Genomic DNA, 19,332 nt, shown 5'->3' on the forward strand with positions numbered 1-19,332 from the left:
AAAAATTGCCACCCCCTTAATTTCCTCAAATTTTCACAAAATTTCTCAGAATTCACGTGAAATGAGTAGCGTTATTTCCCTCTATAGGAAGCCATTTGTTTCCTTAAAACTTCCTCTAGATTTCCTCAGAATTTCCTTAAAATTTCCTCGGAGCTTCCTCTTATTTCCTCAAAATGTCCTAATATTTCCCTAGAATTCCGCATTCCTTGGAAATTTCCTCCTATTTCCCCAAAATTGGAATTAACGTGAAATGAGTAACGTTATTTCCGAGGTTATTTCCTTATAGAAACCTTTTATTTCCTTAAAATTTCCTTTGTATTCCATCAGAATGTTCCTCGCAATTTCCTCTAGATTTCCTCTTATTTTCTTAATATTTCCTGAGAATTTCCTCATTTCTTTGAAATCTCCTCCCTTTTCCCCAAACTTTCCTAATATTTCCTTAGAACTCCCTCTAAGTTTGTCCATTTCCTACATACTTATTTCGTGGAAATTTTCTATATGAGGATCAAGAATTTCCCCGTGATCAACCTTTCAAATCGGATTGAATAGAAATTGTGGAAAATTCCCGGGAAAACGTGTAGTCATTCTGGCAACTTTCTAACACATTTTGAGTCATTGTAGTCTTAGTGTACAGTGTACACCCCTCGATACTGGCTTTTCATAAATACCGACCTTGCATGGAAGCTGTAAATTGCAAACTCTTTAGATTTAAAAGTTGTTATCGACCCTTCGTAAACGGAAACAGGGTATAGGTCGAGGTATAGGTAATGTGTGTCATACAATTTTGACAAGTGGTATCTGTGTTGACCTCACGGAAAATGCTAACATTCAGGAACCATGAATTTTGTACACATCGTGTTATCAAAAAAAATGTTATGCATACCCTCGTGCATACCTAATGATACTTGATATGTGGAAAATGTATCGAGTGGGAATTTTCCTCGAAATTTTCCTTTACATGTTTCGGTTTTTCTTTTATTTCTTCTATTACCTAAGAACACGTTAACTAACGGCCAAGTGGCAAATATGCATATCCTAATCCTACCCATTTATTGCCATAGACATTCTAATTAACCTTGAACTAATTGCCGTTTAAAAGAAAAGTAACGATCGTGGTGAACTTGACAGTCCGCATTTTTTCCAATCAATATTACGTATTCCTATCACAACCGCAACATTCCCACAATTCTGACCTACTTCCACAGTTTAGGGAAACGAAGTTCAGAGAACGAAAACTGTCGAAATACGTCATTTGCGGATACGGCATTCTTTCACTCCAAACTTGTGAACTCCAAATTAATGCAGCTCATTGGTTCTCCTTTTATACAATCACGATCAGCGAAATTTACGATTTGTATTGTACAAGGTGGTGCAACCAGAAAAACGCGAATAACACTCGTGTAACTTTACTTGGATGGTACAACTTTTTACCAAACTATAAAACACCCGATCATTAAGTACCGTACGTTTTTTATGAAAATCCATCGGATTATGCGGACGATAACGTTTACATAAACCAAGTACGGCCTAAATAAATCAATAGGCAGAGCGAAAAAGATTAAATGAATCGCATACCAAACGCGACTTTTCCCTTACCTAGTGTAATATCGGAAAAGTTTACACCACCACCAAGTGATAATTTGGAAATCATTATGCTCCATTAATTTGTGGCTAATTTGTTGGGGAAAAGTAATTTGTCGATTTATTATTTTTTTGGAAAATGTCTGGCAATAGAATTCCAGCAATGCTTAGTAGTGTCTGAGCGATTTTGAAAAAAAACCACCTACCAGTTGTCGCACGGACAGGTGCAGTTTCAAGAAGGACCTGTCTGATCGTTATTCGTAATATCGGAAAAATACGTAAATAGCGCTAAACTTAGCGCTAAACTTTCCGCTTTTTGTTACGGATTAGCTGTGGAAATAGAATCTTTCTCTTTCTCATTGCTGGCCCGACTCCAAGGGGTTGACCTCCGAAGCACTCCTTAAGTCATGTGTGCCAACTTGAAGCTTAAAGCGTTTTTGACTCGGTTTTTGAGTTAACGTGCGAATCGAGGTGCGAATGGTCGGACGTTTTTCATGTTTTTGATAAAGTCGCTTCTGATTTTACCTCGGGTTTTACACACAAAAAAGGTTTACAAAATCGTAAAGCACATCCGAGAGCACATCAACATTAAACCAGAAGACAAACCTCGAGACAAACAAACCACTTTCTTTGGTTACTACAACCCATTTTGTGTTTTTCTTTTTAGCGCACTTTCAAAAAATAAAAAGTGCACTTTTGCGTTCCTTATGTCTGTCTGTGTGAGCTCGAGAATTATTTCATGTTTGTATTCTGGTTGAGGCATGAAATGTCCATAAGGGCTATTAAAATCGAAAAAACAAATTATAAAGTGCACTCATCGCCTCTTGCTCACAAGCGGCTTAACGAATTTTTTAGTTTTGGAAACGCAGGGGAATCGGTACTCGTGTACATACCTCTAAAATTTGTTTTCAAAATTAGAGCAGTTTAACAAGAGCCGTTGTGTAATTACTTGTTTAAACAATCTTCACCTATCAATAAATGTGTGTAAACGACTTTGAATGTATTGAATAAAAGAAACCTGTTTCAGATGATAACGCGCAATTTTGTATTTATTTGTTATCAGTTAGATCGGTACCGTCTTTCAGAGTGCATCGATAGTGAATTTCATTGTGCTTGGTGGGTGAAATGCGGCCAAATTCTGCTAATGGAAAAGGTATGGAAAGTATTAATTTTTGAAAATATTGAGGAAAACATTTATACGCGTAGATGCGTAGGCTTAGTCATCAACAGTTTCATTCAAAAAAATATTCCTTCGGGAAAACGTGTGAAATTGGAATGTCTATAGTCGCCCGCGGAAAAATTCAGCTGTTATAATAATTTTCTCCGATTTCGAATCACTTTAAACCCAGTTTGGATTGGGAACTAAATTTTTTTGTCAAAAAATGCAAATGCATCCGGCAAAACATTGCAAACTATGGTTCTCGGGTTAGCCGCATGCAATAAGACTAAAGTAGTTGTAACAATATAATTATAATTTTACCCAAATTACCATCGGTAAGCCTAGTTTGGTTTACACACTGTATAATAAAATACGAGATAAAATATAAACAAAATCGAGCAAAACATTTTTGACACATTGACCACAACCGGAATACTATGTTATCTACTTTTTGCCTATCGACGATTTTTATCTTGGTCAAAATTATTACCAAGCTTGAAATTTTCATTGAGTGCAGGATCACATTTTCAGGGTTCATTCTTCTTCACAGACATGTGAATTTGGATCGTATATTATATCTCCGTATTTATCGAGGTATTTATCATACATCAGACTGTAATAGTAAGTTTTGTTTATCAAAAGACTGAGGTAACGTAAACACGTAGGTATGAATTATTCACATAGCGTACGTGAAGAATTCCATTTTTAATTGCTCCAACATTAGCAGATTTTAAAAGTCGCTGTCACCAGATATTGAGTGAGTATTCAGTTTTTGACCGTAACTCCCTAATTCCTATTAAGATTCAATTTTTAGGTGTTGAAAATCGAGACAACAAACTTTAGTTTCGGAGAACATGTAGAAATTCGGAACACCAACGCAGTTAAATACTGTCGCAATTATACTTTTAACCTGTTTCCCAAAGAAATTGGTGTATAAATTAAAAAATTTTAATATGGCGGGTGAGGTTGCAAACCGAATAGGGTAGTATCGGGGTAGTAGATCGTAGAGCACTAGATACATACAGCATCGAATTTGATTGTTTTCTCTGGTTATAGTAATCTTGGGGTTTGAGTAAGTACCAACTGCTAACAAATCTATATTGGTACGTATGCGCGCACTTAGTCTTTTGAGTGTTGACATGGATGCTGCTTTTCAGAAAGGAGCTTGGTTTCGTTATTTTCACGTTCAAACATATCCAGCTACAAAATTTATATTTATATAATGCAGTTAATGTTTAATCTCGTGTTTAATGTTGATCTACGGAGTTTGCTCCGGTGGTTTTCCCCTCGAAATAGTGGTTAAAGAATTTTCTAAGGAATCTGTCAAGCAAATGGAAAGAGCTTTAAAGATCTTTAGAAGAATTTATTACGAATCCTGGGATAATCTGAAAAATCCCGAGGAAGATCCCTGAATATCTCCGACAAAGTTCCGAAACTTTGAAGAATTCTTAATAAACATTATAAATATCTAAATTTTGTTATTATATTCTTTTCTTAATATCTGAACAATTTAGGGAGAGGTAAGTGTGGAGTAACAGTAGTATTCAAGTAAAACAGGCTGATATTTATTAATTTAAATTTAAAAAAAAATTAAATATCAGCTTATTTTACTTGAGTATTACTGTTACTCCACACTTACCTCTATACCTACATCCGAGCCTACATCACAGGTTCAATATGGAACAATTTATTCACTTTATAATCTATAGAGACTCTTTAGTCGCGATGATTCAAAATATAGAAGACTATCAAAGAATCTATCAAGAATTTCTAAGTAAGTTTTAAGGAATGTATGCCAAAAATAGATTGCCTACTATAAAAAGTGAATTTTTTTTATTAAGCCAGATTGCCCAAAAAGCAGCTATTATATACCACAAAAAATAGAGGATCTGTTTTAGTAGCTATATTTATGTTCATTTTGTGTGAAATGGTGAAGAACAACTTATACATAATCCGACAGCACCAGTGCAACACTTCTTTTTGTTGTATGGCGTTTAAGCCACCAAACGATCCACTCTGTCAAATCCAACACCGTCTTGGTGGTGGAACCCTTAGATATCGACGCCCTTCCTGGAACTTCTGGTGGGATCTCTTCAAATAGGTTTGAACGATTTCGCGTCGAAATTCCAATTGGGTTTTGGAACCACCAGGTTTTTTATGTAATTGCCACGCAAACATCTATCCACGTGAATTGACACCACCACCATTATCTCCCTTGGATTCCTACTTTAGGTCGCGCTACATTTTCATCCATAGATCAATTCCTCCCATAAATGCATTATATTTGCCGATTATATTGGGTCTGGGAAACGAAATTATTTTTTTTTCTACTTGGGAGAGCCTACGAACGCTACCCATAAGGCTGAACACCAATGCAGGTGGAAGGCACCCCATTATCCAGCCAGCCAGTGCACAAACAATATTCCGTTTGTCCTGTCGATGGTGGATTCATGTGTCGCTCTGCTTTTTTCGAGTCTTTTTTTTTAACTAAAATTTGTTTTTAAAGACAAGAGGCAGTAACGAGGAATGCAATTTTCTCTTACGGTTCCGGTGCCATTACACCCCCTCTCGTTCAAGCACTTTCCCGAGAATAAATTATCAAAATGTAGCTCGTCCAACATACTAATTAGGGGCGCAGTGGTTTTACCAAATGAAATGACTGTTAACTGTTAACCAAATATCCTCCAGTTGTCTTTAGGGACCACATCTTGTGCTCAAAGTGGATGGGTTTTTGCAGTTATGTCGCCTTACCATGCTTTCATCATAGCATAACGCCTCTTCAGGGACTTGCCTTTTATCGTGTCAAAAAGAGGCCGTACTTTCCAGATCTTATCTGAATATTGTCGACAAATTTGCAAAAACCGATCCCTCCGTGTCATATCTCTTCATATCCTGCTCACAGTCCCAGTAAAATCTTTTTTGGTGGGAGCTCGTTGTACCCACGTAGTATCAAAATGAGGTAATACAATAATTTCCCTCCGCCGCAGAAAGTTTTTACCTTGGTTTTTACTTGGCGAAAGGTATAGTCTGGCAGCACTGCTAATTCTATCATCCACTTCAACCTCAACATTCCCCTCTCTTTGGATTGGCACTCCCGAGTATTTATATGCATTTACTTGCTCAATATTTTATTGGTCCAGTTCTAGATGAATGATTCTCTCTTCCTTTCCCATATGTTTATCTTCATGCTCCCCTTCGTTAATTCTTTTTTCCATGTTTCCATGTTTGTTTTTAGGTCATTTTTGGCACATATAATTAAGTCGTTTGCAAACAGATACTCCGAAATATTGCCCATGATTATTATAAACAATGTTGGACTTAGCACTTGTCGTAGACCCTCTTTCGTAGCGAATGTCGTCTTCATTATTCCACAGGAACGTTTTTTGCTAGATGCCCCATGCTCGCTGCCCTTTTTGATGTACCCTCTTGAGGCGATCACTGGCTTATTGTTCTTCCTTTCTTTGTTTGGGTCATGCACAGTTACCTCGGTCTCAAATTCTTCTTCAAAATCTTCAATTCTGTATTCCTCTCCATTTATTATTAACCGAGTTATTAATTTGTATTTCAGATAAGCACGAGGATAGGCATGATGTCGAGCATGATGTCCGTTTTTCTCTTGCATGTTTCATATGACTGAATAACGCTCTTCGTTGTTCTAGTACTTATTTGGCGAAATCTTGTGATATAAATTTGACGTTATGGTTTAACTTTATAAGTAATGGTCTTATTTTATTGCTCTGCTTTTCACTTATTCAGGACATTTTTTTAATCTCGGATTCTATCGAAATCTTGACTCCCCTTAATTTGCAGATCACTTTCGTTTTCTTCATAACATTTTTTTAAATTAAAAAAAATGTACTATTAGTTGCCCTAAAGTCTTTTTTCGATGGTTCGCATATACCGTGAAGCTCGCCTTGAAGGGGTGCCAGATGGGCTTAATTGATTTATCAGATGAGAAAAAAATAGCACAAATCAAGTACAAAATAAGGATAGGAAAAAATTAACTCAAAGAGTTTGGCTCATACGGTATGAAATAGCACAAAAAAAGCATAAAATTGAGGCACGAAATGATGTCGAAATTGACTAACGGAAAACCACAAGAGTATAAAATGTGTCTGTTGCAGCAAAAATAGCACAACATGGGCACAAAATTAAGATTTAATAGAGTATACGAGTGAAGTTAAACAATCGAAAACGGTCGGAGCATAACATTTATATTACACGTCATAAATAGCACAAAATTACAGTAAATTCAATGGAATATTGTAATGTGGGCACTGCATTTTAAAGAAATATGTTTGATAGACCTACTTTAATGGAACGACCCGGAAAACAAAAAATGTAGCTTTTATGGTTCGTTCTTGTCATCTTGTTGGCGTAGGTGAAGCCATTAACATAATTTATGCAGGTAATGGGCGTACATACCTATATATTGATCTAAAATTATCAAACATTCATATCTCGACCCCGTAAAAATTGATTGACCTTAATTTGGACTTCTACATTATTTGTGTAATGGGGAGCTAACGTTTTTTTTTTACTCATTACCATTTGACTTTCATTAAACGAATAAACTTGTGTAAATAGTGAAATTTGAGGTGAACAATGAATGAATTTACAAAACTATATCATAATCGTGTTGCGGAAATAGTGAAAGTTTTATTATAATCTATTAAAAGTAATATGTTTATAATTATTGGACTCTGTACTAGTTGATCGTAAATCGGCTTTTTGGTATAAAAATCTACAATACTTTTTTGCACAATTATTACATTACAGAAAACTAAGAGTTTTACTTTTGTAACTTTCACCTTTCACGCTAAATTTCCCTTTTATTATTTAGGGTAAACGCATTAAACATGACCCTTGACTTTGTTGACGACATAACATAGTCGTTTGACATCCTTCAAAGATTTAATGACCTTTTGTACTAGTACGTGCGAGAGTACGTGTTATCATTAGGTGCATTGAGTTTTCTATTTCAGCAAGAATCAATTTCTCTGGCCGAAAATAATTAAGTGACTCAAGGAACTGCCAAAATCTGGTTTTGTAATCAAATAAATGCATGCGATTGGTAGCTGACTTACCACTTATCGCCTGTATTGCTGTACTTTTCATGTTTACCAAAATCTTTCATCATCTACTCGTGCCAGTGTCAATGCATTGACATTGGTTTCAAATTTAGGATTTCATTAACTACTGTTGTTGGCTTCTAGGTCTTACTTAAGGTCTTATTAAAGATACAAGGTTGAGGTTTGCATAACCCTTGACTTGAGAAATTGATTTGAACACCGAGTGTAATCAGGAGTTTCCAATTACAACTGATACAAAAACCTATCCAGAAAAATGTGCCTTGAACAATGTTTCACTTCTTAACCGACAAAATATGGAAAATAGTTTTGCTTAAAATGTCGAGGAAAATGTCAAATCAATTACTCGCACCGTTGACGTTACCTCGCCTGTTGTCACGTATGTTATGGTTATCTACAATCACAATCGCCCTTCAATTCAAAATGTTTCTTTTTTTTCTTGCGACTCTGAGTGCAATCAAGCATAAGGAGCGGGTATCAAATGTTGAAGAAACGTTATGGAAACCACGATTTCAGCTATAAACCATTTTTAGTAACACACCTCAATTTTAAAAACTTTCATTCATTTTCGATATAGCGATAAGTCTCATTAACTACAGTGGCTTTATTCTAACAGTGGTCAAGTTTTCTATTGGTTGCGCCATCTTTCCTTCAGATTTGAATGTAACCAATGGGAGTTAAGTTGAGAAATGATATTATTCTTTACTAAAAATTGTGCGGTAAATAAGTATAGTATCCTGGAAGAATTCAGTAGAGCGTTATTTATTTTGTAATGATAAAATTGCCATACTGATATTTGCAATAGGTACATGTGTAGAATCGTGATACATACACAGAAGAACAATTTGATATAATGGCCGGCTTTTCAGAATGTGGATGCAAAAATAATTAATAAAATGATGCCATTGTTTCTTTCAATAACATAAGTTTACATTGGAAATATTCATTTGTCCTTTCCATATGTTATTACCTTATTACCATCGGCTTCGCCAAAATTTAAAGTTGTCAACCAATGATGTGTTGCGCAAACAAGTTTTAATTTCGTTCACTAGTTGAGCAAATGCTACTAGATTTGTCTCGAGATTTGTGTTATTACTTTCAAAACTGGAAGAAACATGGCAGCCGTCATGGTGATGGCCACACTGTCAGTATAAAGTCACTGTAACATTAACTACAGTGGCTTTATACTGACAGTGTGTCCATACGGTTGTTTTATTTTCTGTAGGTAGTTGGGAGATCCGCCATGTTCAAATACACCGGGGTTGGTGGAAATTAACCTGGAATCCAAGGTGGATGAATTTAAAAATCTACTTAAGTATGCGGTTAAACCGAGGGTTGAACCAATTAGCTCAATGACAAATTGGAAAAAAAACATGGCCGACATGGAGCATAAATATCAGTTCTTCCTTGGGTGATAATAAAGATAATACTGAAAACAGAATTGGAAAATTCGAAACCGTTCACGAGTTATCATGTACACAAGCGAAAAGCGTTATCATGTACACAGACGACCGGGCAGAAAGTCCAAATGACCAAAATTTAATCAGTAGTCCCGAAAATAAAACGAAATAATCGCGGAAATAATGCATATGAGAGAGTCTCTTTTTAAAGGGAATTTTAAATGAATATTTTTGGCCAAAAAAGGTAGGTAATCTTTATCTCTATACTAGCAATTCTTGGGAAATCTGGGAATTCTTTGAACTGGTATTCTTTTGTATACATTTTTCACCATGTGACCCCTCGGTAGAATCTATTTCTGAATACCCCAAAAAGGGGTTTCCATTTTGAAACAAGTTTTCACATTTTCAAAACTCTGTGTTCGACTAATTCAAAAACCGTTCGGTTTAGGCGAATGACGGTTTGGATACAGCGGAAAGGCATATATGCAAAATCTGAGAACTGGTTGTCGCATATAAAAGTTATGCACGTTTTACTTTCAAAAACAGCATGTCAGGATATAATTTATGGGGGGCCCCCGGAATAAGATTATAGACGAAACGGAAATTTTGGGACCTTTACAGTATAGTTGGGAATTATCAATGTAGAGTTACTTTGTCCGGGTGCGGCCTCATCATACGCATAAGTAGAATATGGAGCCAAATACAGGGTGTCCAACGATAAATTGAGTAGATTATTATGGGCCCGACAGATCATTCTTGAAAACTTACGGTTGTCCGTCTCCCGTCCGTTTGACTGTGTGCACGATTACTCTCGAACGGAAGGTCTTATGGTCTTGAAACATGGTATATAGTTCCTCTTGGCCTAAATAAAAACACTATTGGATTTGGGGTCAAAAAGTAGAAAATTACCATATCTTATTTTTGCGTTTTAGAAAACTACATCCGATAGAAGATCTACATTTATGTTGCATGGAGACAATATGCGTTCGTACTTTCGTGGGTTTTTGCATCTTCAAAACTCGGAACTTGACATGAACTTCTTAGTTCGAAGGAAATACGTCGTTAACCACTTTGTAAAGAATTTTATTGTTTTTATGTAAGTACCTATAGAGGAATTGTTTTCAGCATCCAGCATATCACTCAAAAGTCTTTCTCTCGTCGAATGATGTGAATGTGGATTTGGCCCAACCATGAGGATATACTATTGTTATTTGTTGTCTAATGGTACCAAGTACCAGCCAAGGTTGCTATAGACGTAACAAAAAGGTATACGCAGTAGTCCACTCGGGTGTATATGACTTTTCGGATTGTTGCGGTACCTTTTTGTTTATTTATTTATTATCCCTCTCTTGTTCTGGGCCCTCAACAGGCTTGCACCCAATTACAGAGTGACCCGCATAATTCCAATATCATACACGCAAATACAAATTACCCAAGTCTGCTTTTGGAATTTTTTTGCTAATGTTATATTGGATGTGAAGACGACAATAGCATTCCAGCAATAAATTTGCATAGTGTCAAGTTAGCAATAATTATTCAGCCATAAATATATCAACTTTTTCGAATTAAAAATCAATTACTAAGTTGAAACAAAAACCAAGTACACCTTCATCTAGTCTACCTTAACCCTTGGCAACAATCAGAAAACGTAATCCACCCCAACCCTCAATTTTGCCTTTCCCTTTAAAATGTATTGACTTTTGAAACCGCGCAAAGCAAAATTTAATACTTTGGCTAGAGTTGGTAAATGGCGAGTTGGAGTGGATTCCGTCTTATGATCGTTGTGGTACGGTAGATGAAGGGGTCGTATTTCTTTTTAAGTCTCTTAATGTGAGTATATAGTGATTCATTGCGACAAACCCCGTTTACGCATTATTGACTTCAATCTCGACTTCAATTTAATTTTGCGTAATATCTATATGGTCCATAAAATGGGCAATAAACGATACCAGCGGTCAATATAGACTTACGATACTAGCTTTATATTGAACTCCATTAAATAAATTTAAAATGGGCCACCTTGATACTGCTGTAATGATTTATCTACAATTTATTGATAGTTAATTCGTATCATAATCTGTTACTACCATCTGTTAGACCAAATGCGACATGACCTTTGAGGCAAACTCACATTCTACATCACTACATTCCAACAAATCTCGCACTCCAACTATTTGCAGTTTGTTCATTTCAGTATTCATGGCTCGAGGGGATTTTTTAATATTTGCCTAGTTATACAAAAGGAGCTATGCCTTCGAAAAAAGTGCCACATTCTTAACAGAACAGCTTCCTAGCTCAAACCAAAAATTGCCCTTTTGGAAGAGTATTCAAAAAATGACAAGTGTATAGAAGAAACGGTTCCCACGAAAGTTTATTATTTCCCGATGTAGAATAAGTATATAGGTTTCAATTTGAAAAAATTGAGTTGCCCCACACTTGACTCTTAAGGCAAGTTATGTGAAAATGTGCATAGCATCATTAAATGGGCCCCTCCATTTGAAGAATATTCTCTATATATCATTTTTGGATATCCCCGCTAGTTTCCACAATAATCGACTGTCTTAAGATAAATGGGACACTCTGTATATAAATTAATTGATATTCAAATTTAAGATTACGGAACTTTGCGGCTACCAGTTCCGTAATCTTCTACACTCCAATTCGTTTCACTTATGCTGCAGTTAAACACCAATAAATCATCCCCTGAAACTGATGCCTTTTCTAGGTAATAATGCCATTTTTCTTTTCTGGATGCGCTTGTGTTGGAGCGGACTTAGTTATCCGAAAATCAAAAGCGTTGTGCGCTAATGTCAAAAACTGTTACCTCGACTGCTACTATACTAACGATCGTAATCATCCCTACGTCCCTACCATTTATGTCTAAGTTTTAAAATTATTAGGGAAAAAATTTTTTTAGACGTGGACATCCCACCATTCTTTCGTTCTTCAATCCGCTGCCTTCTTTAATCTTTTGATCGCTTCTTTGTTCAAGTTTCAAATCGCACATTTGACTAAAGTGTTGCAGGAACTTGACTTGAGAAAATTGTGGCAATAGCATAACTATGATTTTCACATCTGAGAAGATCACCCCTCGGCATCCTCTCTTATTGTTGTGTCCACCTTAATATCTATGTCCGTATGTCCGTCAGTAACTCTAATGCAATGGGAATTACCTAATTTCCGGTATCATTATAGTGCTGGAATAGTATATTGAAAGACAAGTGTTACAATGCGACCTATTGTAATACGACTATCTTGTGGCACGAGTGGCGACGCGAAGCGTAGCCACTCGTGTCCGCAAGATAGGAGTATTACAATAAAGCATTGTAACACGCGTTTTTCATACTATTTTTTCTATTTCGGTGCTTTAATTTAATTAAAAAAAATCATTATCAGAAACTAAAGGGAACATTAGAACTAACATGTTTTATGTTGGGAACACTTTTTATGCCGTTAAGTTTTAGGTTGGCAGCGTTGTAAGACTGACATTTTGAAGTTCAAACATGGAAGTACCCAACGAAGTACCTACTTGTACTAACTAGTAACTGCCAACTTGAGAGATGAGTTACCAAAAAAAACGACTATAATCACTGTCTTTGTACAACTGTTTTCGGCCGAAAACAGTTGTACAAAATCATCATTGTGACACCGAAATAGAAAAAATTCATTTTAATTCTCATGTGGTCTAGTGAAAATAAATGTCGTTTTGAAAATTTTGCTTCAATTTTAAGTACTATCGAGTGAATGCGGAAAAACTGCCGTGACCTTGCAATTCACATTTTTGAAATTATAAGACTAACAATTAACAATGGAACCAGTTCATGTAATGTAAATAACGAGGAACAATGAACGGTTTTCGACAAGGTAAGCCGCAGAATGCCACTTTCTAAGTTACAACGGAACTCGTGTGACTCACCTAAAATGTAATAAAATTGATTTTGTGTTGTTTATTACACAATGGGCGTAAAACAAAATGTACCGGAATTATTGACCGTCTTGGGTATGGCATTCGTAATTTTAAAAATTTGGAACTTGCCATTAGCATTGTTCCATTCCAATGTCACCGAAAAACTTCTCGGCGGGAACGGGTTTTTTTGATTTTGATTGTTTCATGATGCCATCGAATTGCATTTTATGACGTCATTATGGTACGGTGACATTCCTTTTGTTCATGTCATACAGGTTTCGATTTTTGTAAATGGTTTATTAAAATTGCACGTGTAGCAATAAATCTACAGTAGGTAATAACATGTAGGTGTTAACTTAAATTGGCTTGTATCAAGATCAACAACCATTACTAAATTCAATAAACGTTCAGACGTTCGCTGGCATTTTGCGAGTCTTTGAACTATCGAAATATCACATTCATGACATGTTCCTTCAAGGTCCTACAGAATAGTAAATGAGAAAGAATATTAGATCTATTGTATCTTCTGGTACTAAAATAAATTGTACAAGTTATAATTTGATACAGTTGATAACGTGATGTAATCAGGAAGCTTTTGGGTCTAATTCTAATAAGTAGATTCATAACCATTTTTACCGCTACTAAATGGCACATCTGTCGTTGTTAAGAGGTTAATTGAAGGGGTAGCCAATATGATTTGCATCTATTAGCTCTAATTTGTTTAAATGTTAATAATCACAGGCAACCCATTTCGTAAGGTCAATGCATCAATTCCCTCAAATTTACTCAATTAAAAAAATAAATGTTGTGCTTTAGGCGTCGGCATTTCGTAAAAATGGAAACTCTATTTCTACCGATAGCCGCAAAAGGCGTTAATTGTATTAAATGAAACTTTTTCTGAGCTCTCCTGGATGTTCATGCTCCCAACCAGACGTACAGACAGGCATGTGACACGCAAAAGGTGGAGGGTAGAACTAAATTCCTCAAATTTTAGAAGACTTCTCTGGTACTAAAGTTCGGTCGTTGAAATGTAAGACAGGCGGCAAGTTTTGGACTTATACTCGCACTTCCACTAGCGTTTTGTTACGAAAATCACCACTACCCGCATTTAGTTTTAAACCGAGTTTAAAACGCAGGGCAAACTGAAATAGACAGGAAAAAATCCAGGAAGCTAAATTGTATAGCTCTCACATAGGGAAAATTGCAGGTTTTGGAGAGAAGTATCTGTTGGGGTCAAATACTAACATGTCGATAACAATGTGTTGAGTATCGGAAGTCTTACCGCACTTGAACATTGCTGTATACTATATGTATAATATAAATGCATATAACATACATATGAGATTATTTTCAACAAAGGTTTGCTAAATTATTGGTGAACTTTTGGCTTCACTGTGAGTCACCAATCCACGGCAACTGACCTCCTCCCCCACGACAAGGCGAGAACCCGTTCGAGGAGGAACGTTCCTAGGCTTGCTTCAGAATTTGTTTAATACCACTTTCCAGGATATCTCTGCTATCCCACTAGGAGGGTCGAGGGACTTTTTAGCGTCATCCGAACATATTCCAAAAGGTTTCGGCTCGGGTTTCGGTTAGTAATTATAAATGTCCGGGTCAAAACTTTACTGTAGTAAGTATAGCCAGTACTCAAAATATCGAGGTTCTGAATAGGTAGCAAATTCTTGTGTCATTTTTAGATAGGACCCAAACGCTACTACAGAGTGCTGATCGAGGTGCTGATGTACTGGCTATCATGTTATGGATACTTTCACGCACGCTTTTTATTATGCAGAAAAGTGATCATCACGTTGCATGTAGTTCAGATAACATTACAGGTAATTAATCAGGTAATAAGATATTTGATAATAATTTTTTAATAAATTGACTCAAATATAAATTTATCAGCTTGTTTAGACTAAAACCGATGAGTAAGCGGCAATCATATGTCCAAGGCGTGATATTTTATTTAATAAAAACCATACTGCATGTAAAACAAACAAAAGATGTAGGCTATTTATATTTGCTACTTATATTGGTTTAAGACGATGCAATGCGTTTGGACGTTTTTCCATCAAAATTGGTTTATAAATACTTTGACATTTTTCGATCAAAGGTAGCTACGATTGGGTACGATTTTGATTATCACTACCCAAAATGCTAGCAAACATACATAAATGTATAATGTAAGTATATATTGCACTTAGGTTCTAGGTAAATAATTAATTGTTGAGTGGGCTTGGGGCTTTATACATAAAATATACGCTGTTTAATGCTAGAAGAATCGGTTTATCCGCAAAACTGTTCATACCCGCAGGAAGTGGCTTTGGACATGAGTTCTTCCAACACTGCCTTGTTGATATATTCGCATTTAAGCCACCAATAGATACATGTCTTGTTTTCCAGATATTCCATTTTTTTTTTGTTAATGCCCTCCTTCGACACTCCGTTCTTGAGGTTATGGCACGTTTTGACATCACCAATAAACATGCCTCCCCTCTCTCCTCCTTATCAAAAATTCCACCTAACATGGTGAACCCTTTACGTTTGTCGTTCAGTCTCGCGTTTTGTGATCCTTCTCGAAGATCTCGAACGAGATTTTTATTTAAATTTTTTTCTGTTAATATAAGAAAAAATGATTTTGATTAGAAACCACGCAAAGCAAAAGTGTGCTTTATTACATGTTGCACATTTTTACAATTGTTGTTAACTTCACACTAAAGTTGCAAATCCATTGCTGGATTCTCGGCTAGAATGCTATTGCCAACTCCACTCCAGTAATCTAGCACACCTTGTGTTTTTTTTATTTAAACAATATCCGGGCTAGTGTTTTTTAAAATCTTTTCCAAAAAAATGTGTGTCATTGCCATAACAATTACGGCACACTATTTGAGAGTCGACCTAATACAGAACAATTTTGATTTTTCTATTTAATTGCTGCGTTTGTTTTTTTGTAGTAAGTACATACAATCGATAGTTATGCTATCAAATTTAGGCAATAAGAACTTTGGCACTCCACGCAATATAATATACTTCAAAGAACCGACCTTAAAACTTTTCGTATTAGAACGGTGTTTTATGGAGTGATCGAATTGGAAAATAGCAATTTCGCTGAATGTAATTTTCGACTGAAGTGGCCTCATTCAAGACTAGGGAAAATAACTGCTGCACGAAATGTAGCGGATGTCGTTTTGGAGATTTGATTGTGACAGGCAATGACTAACATTAATTAATTGTCACTTATTTATGTAATAAATATGAATTTGTTGCACTTAGGTTCAGTGACCAGCGTAATAAAAATCTTGGTTTATTTTCACACGTAAGCGCAACTGTAAATAGGTGCTCAAAGTTGAAAACGGCACAGTGTTCAAAATACAGACGTCTAGATTTATGGCTGTATTCAGGAAGAGAATGAGAATGTTTATTCATTACTGCAACATCTAAATGTAAAATTAGTTCTCAACCTATTTCGAGTCTTTTGAATTGTACCTACTGCAAATGTAGCTCATTGCAAAGTCGGGAAATCGTTCTTTACGGAAATACAGCCTATTAATTCGATATTAGTGCGGCACATTGATCTCGGAAATGGCCGACTTTACAGATAATAAATAATTGGTCACTCTGTCCTATCAAATGTAAATCCAGCTCACATTCCAGATCAAAGGTTAGACGATCAAGAAAAACCTTTTTGTAAGTACCTACCTGTCGTTTAGCAGATGTCCAAAAGAAGATCGATTATGAGGTATTAGAGACCAACACCTAAATAATGCGAGACAGGGAGAAGAGGCATTTCAAAACCAAGGTCGCGTTTTCTTTGCTGAAACTAATAAAGAAAAACTCTAATATTGGGAACATAGCCCCCCAAAGTAGCTCTCTGTGGAAGAATTTTTTTTCCTATGCCATTTGCTCTTACAGCCACTTTTGTTAGATCATTCGATCTAAAGTTTTATAGAAAATCCCGTTAAGAATCTAAAAATCATTTCCAGCATTTTCTCTTCACCACTTCTATATAAAAAGATTTTATCCGCAAGCTCTAGCTTTATTACTTCCGGGGATATATTCACATGCCACTATCATTTCGCCACCTGGTACAACAAATACAGGGTGTAACAAATAAATAGTTATACCAAAAACTGGGCGAGAACAAGCAATTTTTCCAAATAAACTCAAAGTCCCAAATTGATCATTTCCTACAATGAAAACTGGAATTTTAAAATTTCGGATCATTTTTATAATCGTGATTTTTGAGGATAAAGCATTGGTGAAGTATTTGGGTGCAAATAGAAACTATTAATAAATTTCAAAATTCGATGATAAGAAGTTCATAGACATACATTTCTGAAGGCAGCAATTTGAATCCCATAAAAAGACGTTCGTGCTACCCTCACCATCGAATTCTGTTAAATGTAATAGCGCATAATAAAGTGCTTTATTTATTGCTCTTTTTTGCTGTAGTGTGGAATTCATTGCTCCGCGCATTTGGCAGATTTTATATTTATTAAATTGGGGATGCTAACTAACGATTTGCGGTACAACCTATTTACTGCCTGAAATAAATTTATTGTCGCTATGGTTTTAATACTAAACCACTCTCTATATTAATTGCGTACTAAATTCCGAGTTTGAAATTAATTGTTTCATTTATAACTTGTTAATTGAATTGAAACTGTGTGACGGGCACACTACTCACAAAAGTGCCTAAAATAAATTTATTTCCCCCATGGTTTCAATGTTAAACTACTCTTGAGTCTTGACATTAATTGCTTACAACATTCCAAGTTCGAAATGAATTGCATCGTGGAAGGAGGGTACTCATAAAGAGCGACGGGAACGTTTAGAAGAAACAATATCCATTGGTGATTTCAGAGTGCGAATATCTCGCGTCTAGATTTATGGATGAGTAATATCAACTGGTGATGTCAAAACTTTTAAATGCGAATATCCCCAGGACGTAGTGTCGGAGAAGGGTACTCTCAAAGGGCGGTTAGAACGTCTTCTTTTATTATAAAAACTATTCTGCTGTTGAGTTCGGTGCAGGGGGAGTGTGGGCCTTGGACCCTCCTCTTCTCACTCGGATAACAGTATCGAGCATCGCAGACGGCATTCTTCCGTTACTTCTTACTATATGATTTATCGTGCTCGCGATGCCATTCCAGCTTTGATTTTATTTATTTTTTTTTTTTTATTTATTATCCCCCTCTTGTTCTGTGCCCTCAACAGGCTTGCGCCCAATTACAGAGTATCACCCGCATAATGCATTTTAGAGGTGCCTCTGCAGAAGGTTTTAAGTTGTTCTATACTACTCCGGTATTTACCTTACGAATTAGGAAAACTGCAGGAAAGCCTAATTCAGAGTAGCCGGCAGAATGCTCGAAACTGGTCTAAGTCCCATCTATGCCACAGATGAAAAATTTACTTCAACCCAGGTTCGAGCACCCGACCTCCGGATTTATAGTCCAATGCTCTACCACTGAACCATAAAGCCGCTTTAGCATGAGGTTAATTATATTGTCAATTTCCTCGTCGATTGTGAGTTCTAGGCATAATCTCTTATAATTCCATCTTTCATTTTCCAGGACTGCGTGACCTGTCCCATCTCTCTCACTTCTCCATCTCGCGTGGTTTACTTTTTAGTCTGAGCAGGTACACGCCCTTTACCCCTCGGTTTAGCCCATTCTCGGTTAGAAAAAGTTCCCCATGTTTCTTCTTCTCCAACTCTGTATGTTTGTCACCAGTGTTGTAGCCCGATCGAGAAAATGTGCACTCTGCTTAATAGTAGCAAATTTCTTTACTTCTTGAAAGTGCACTAAAAGGCGTTATGCAGATTGTGCGTGTGTAGTACACTGTAACGGCCGAGGTAACTGCTTTTGGCATTCGATATCCCGTGTACTAGCTATTTGGAAATTTTATTAGATTCGTTTAGTACTACTTAATATTATGAATACCGTACTTTTGAAATTGCGAGTAACTTTAGCGTTTTTCCATGAGAAGGCAGTACTTCCTAAACAGCCATAGCCTCGGCCATAGCTATGTGCGCTATCTTTTTCTCTACTAATAGCATCTATCATTAAAATGCATTATGGGACATGCTTGCCCTTACTAGAAGCATCTGTGGTTAAATTTTAAAAAAATATCTCGCTATGGGACAATAGGTGGCATTGCGCAGTCTGGTGTAGCCCTAACGGTGTCGGAAAAATA

The sequence above is a fragment of the Photinus pyralis genome, unplaced genomic scaffold (genome assembly GCF_008802855.1).
Source record: "Photinus pyralis isolate 1611_PpyrPB1 unplaced genomic scaffold, Ppyr1.3 Ppyr1.4_LG3a, whole genome shotgun sequence".
NCBI lineage: Eukaryota > Metazoa > Arthropoda > Insecta > Coleoptera > Lampyridae > Photinus > Photinus pyralis.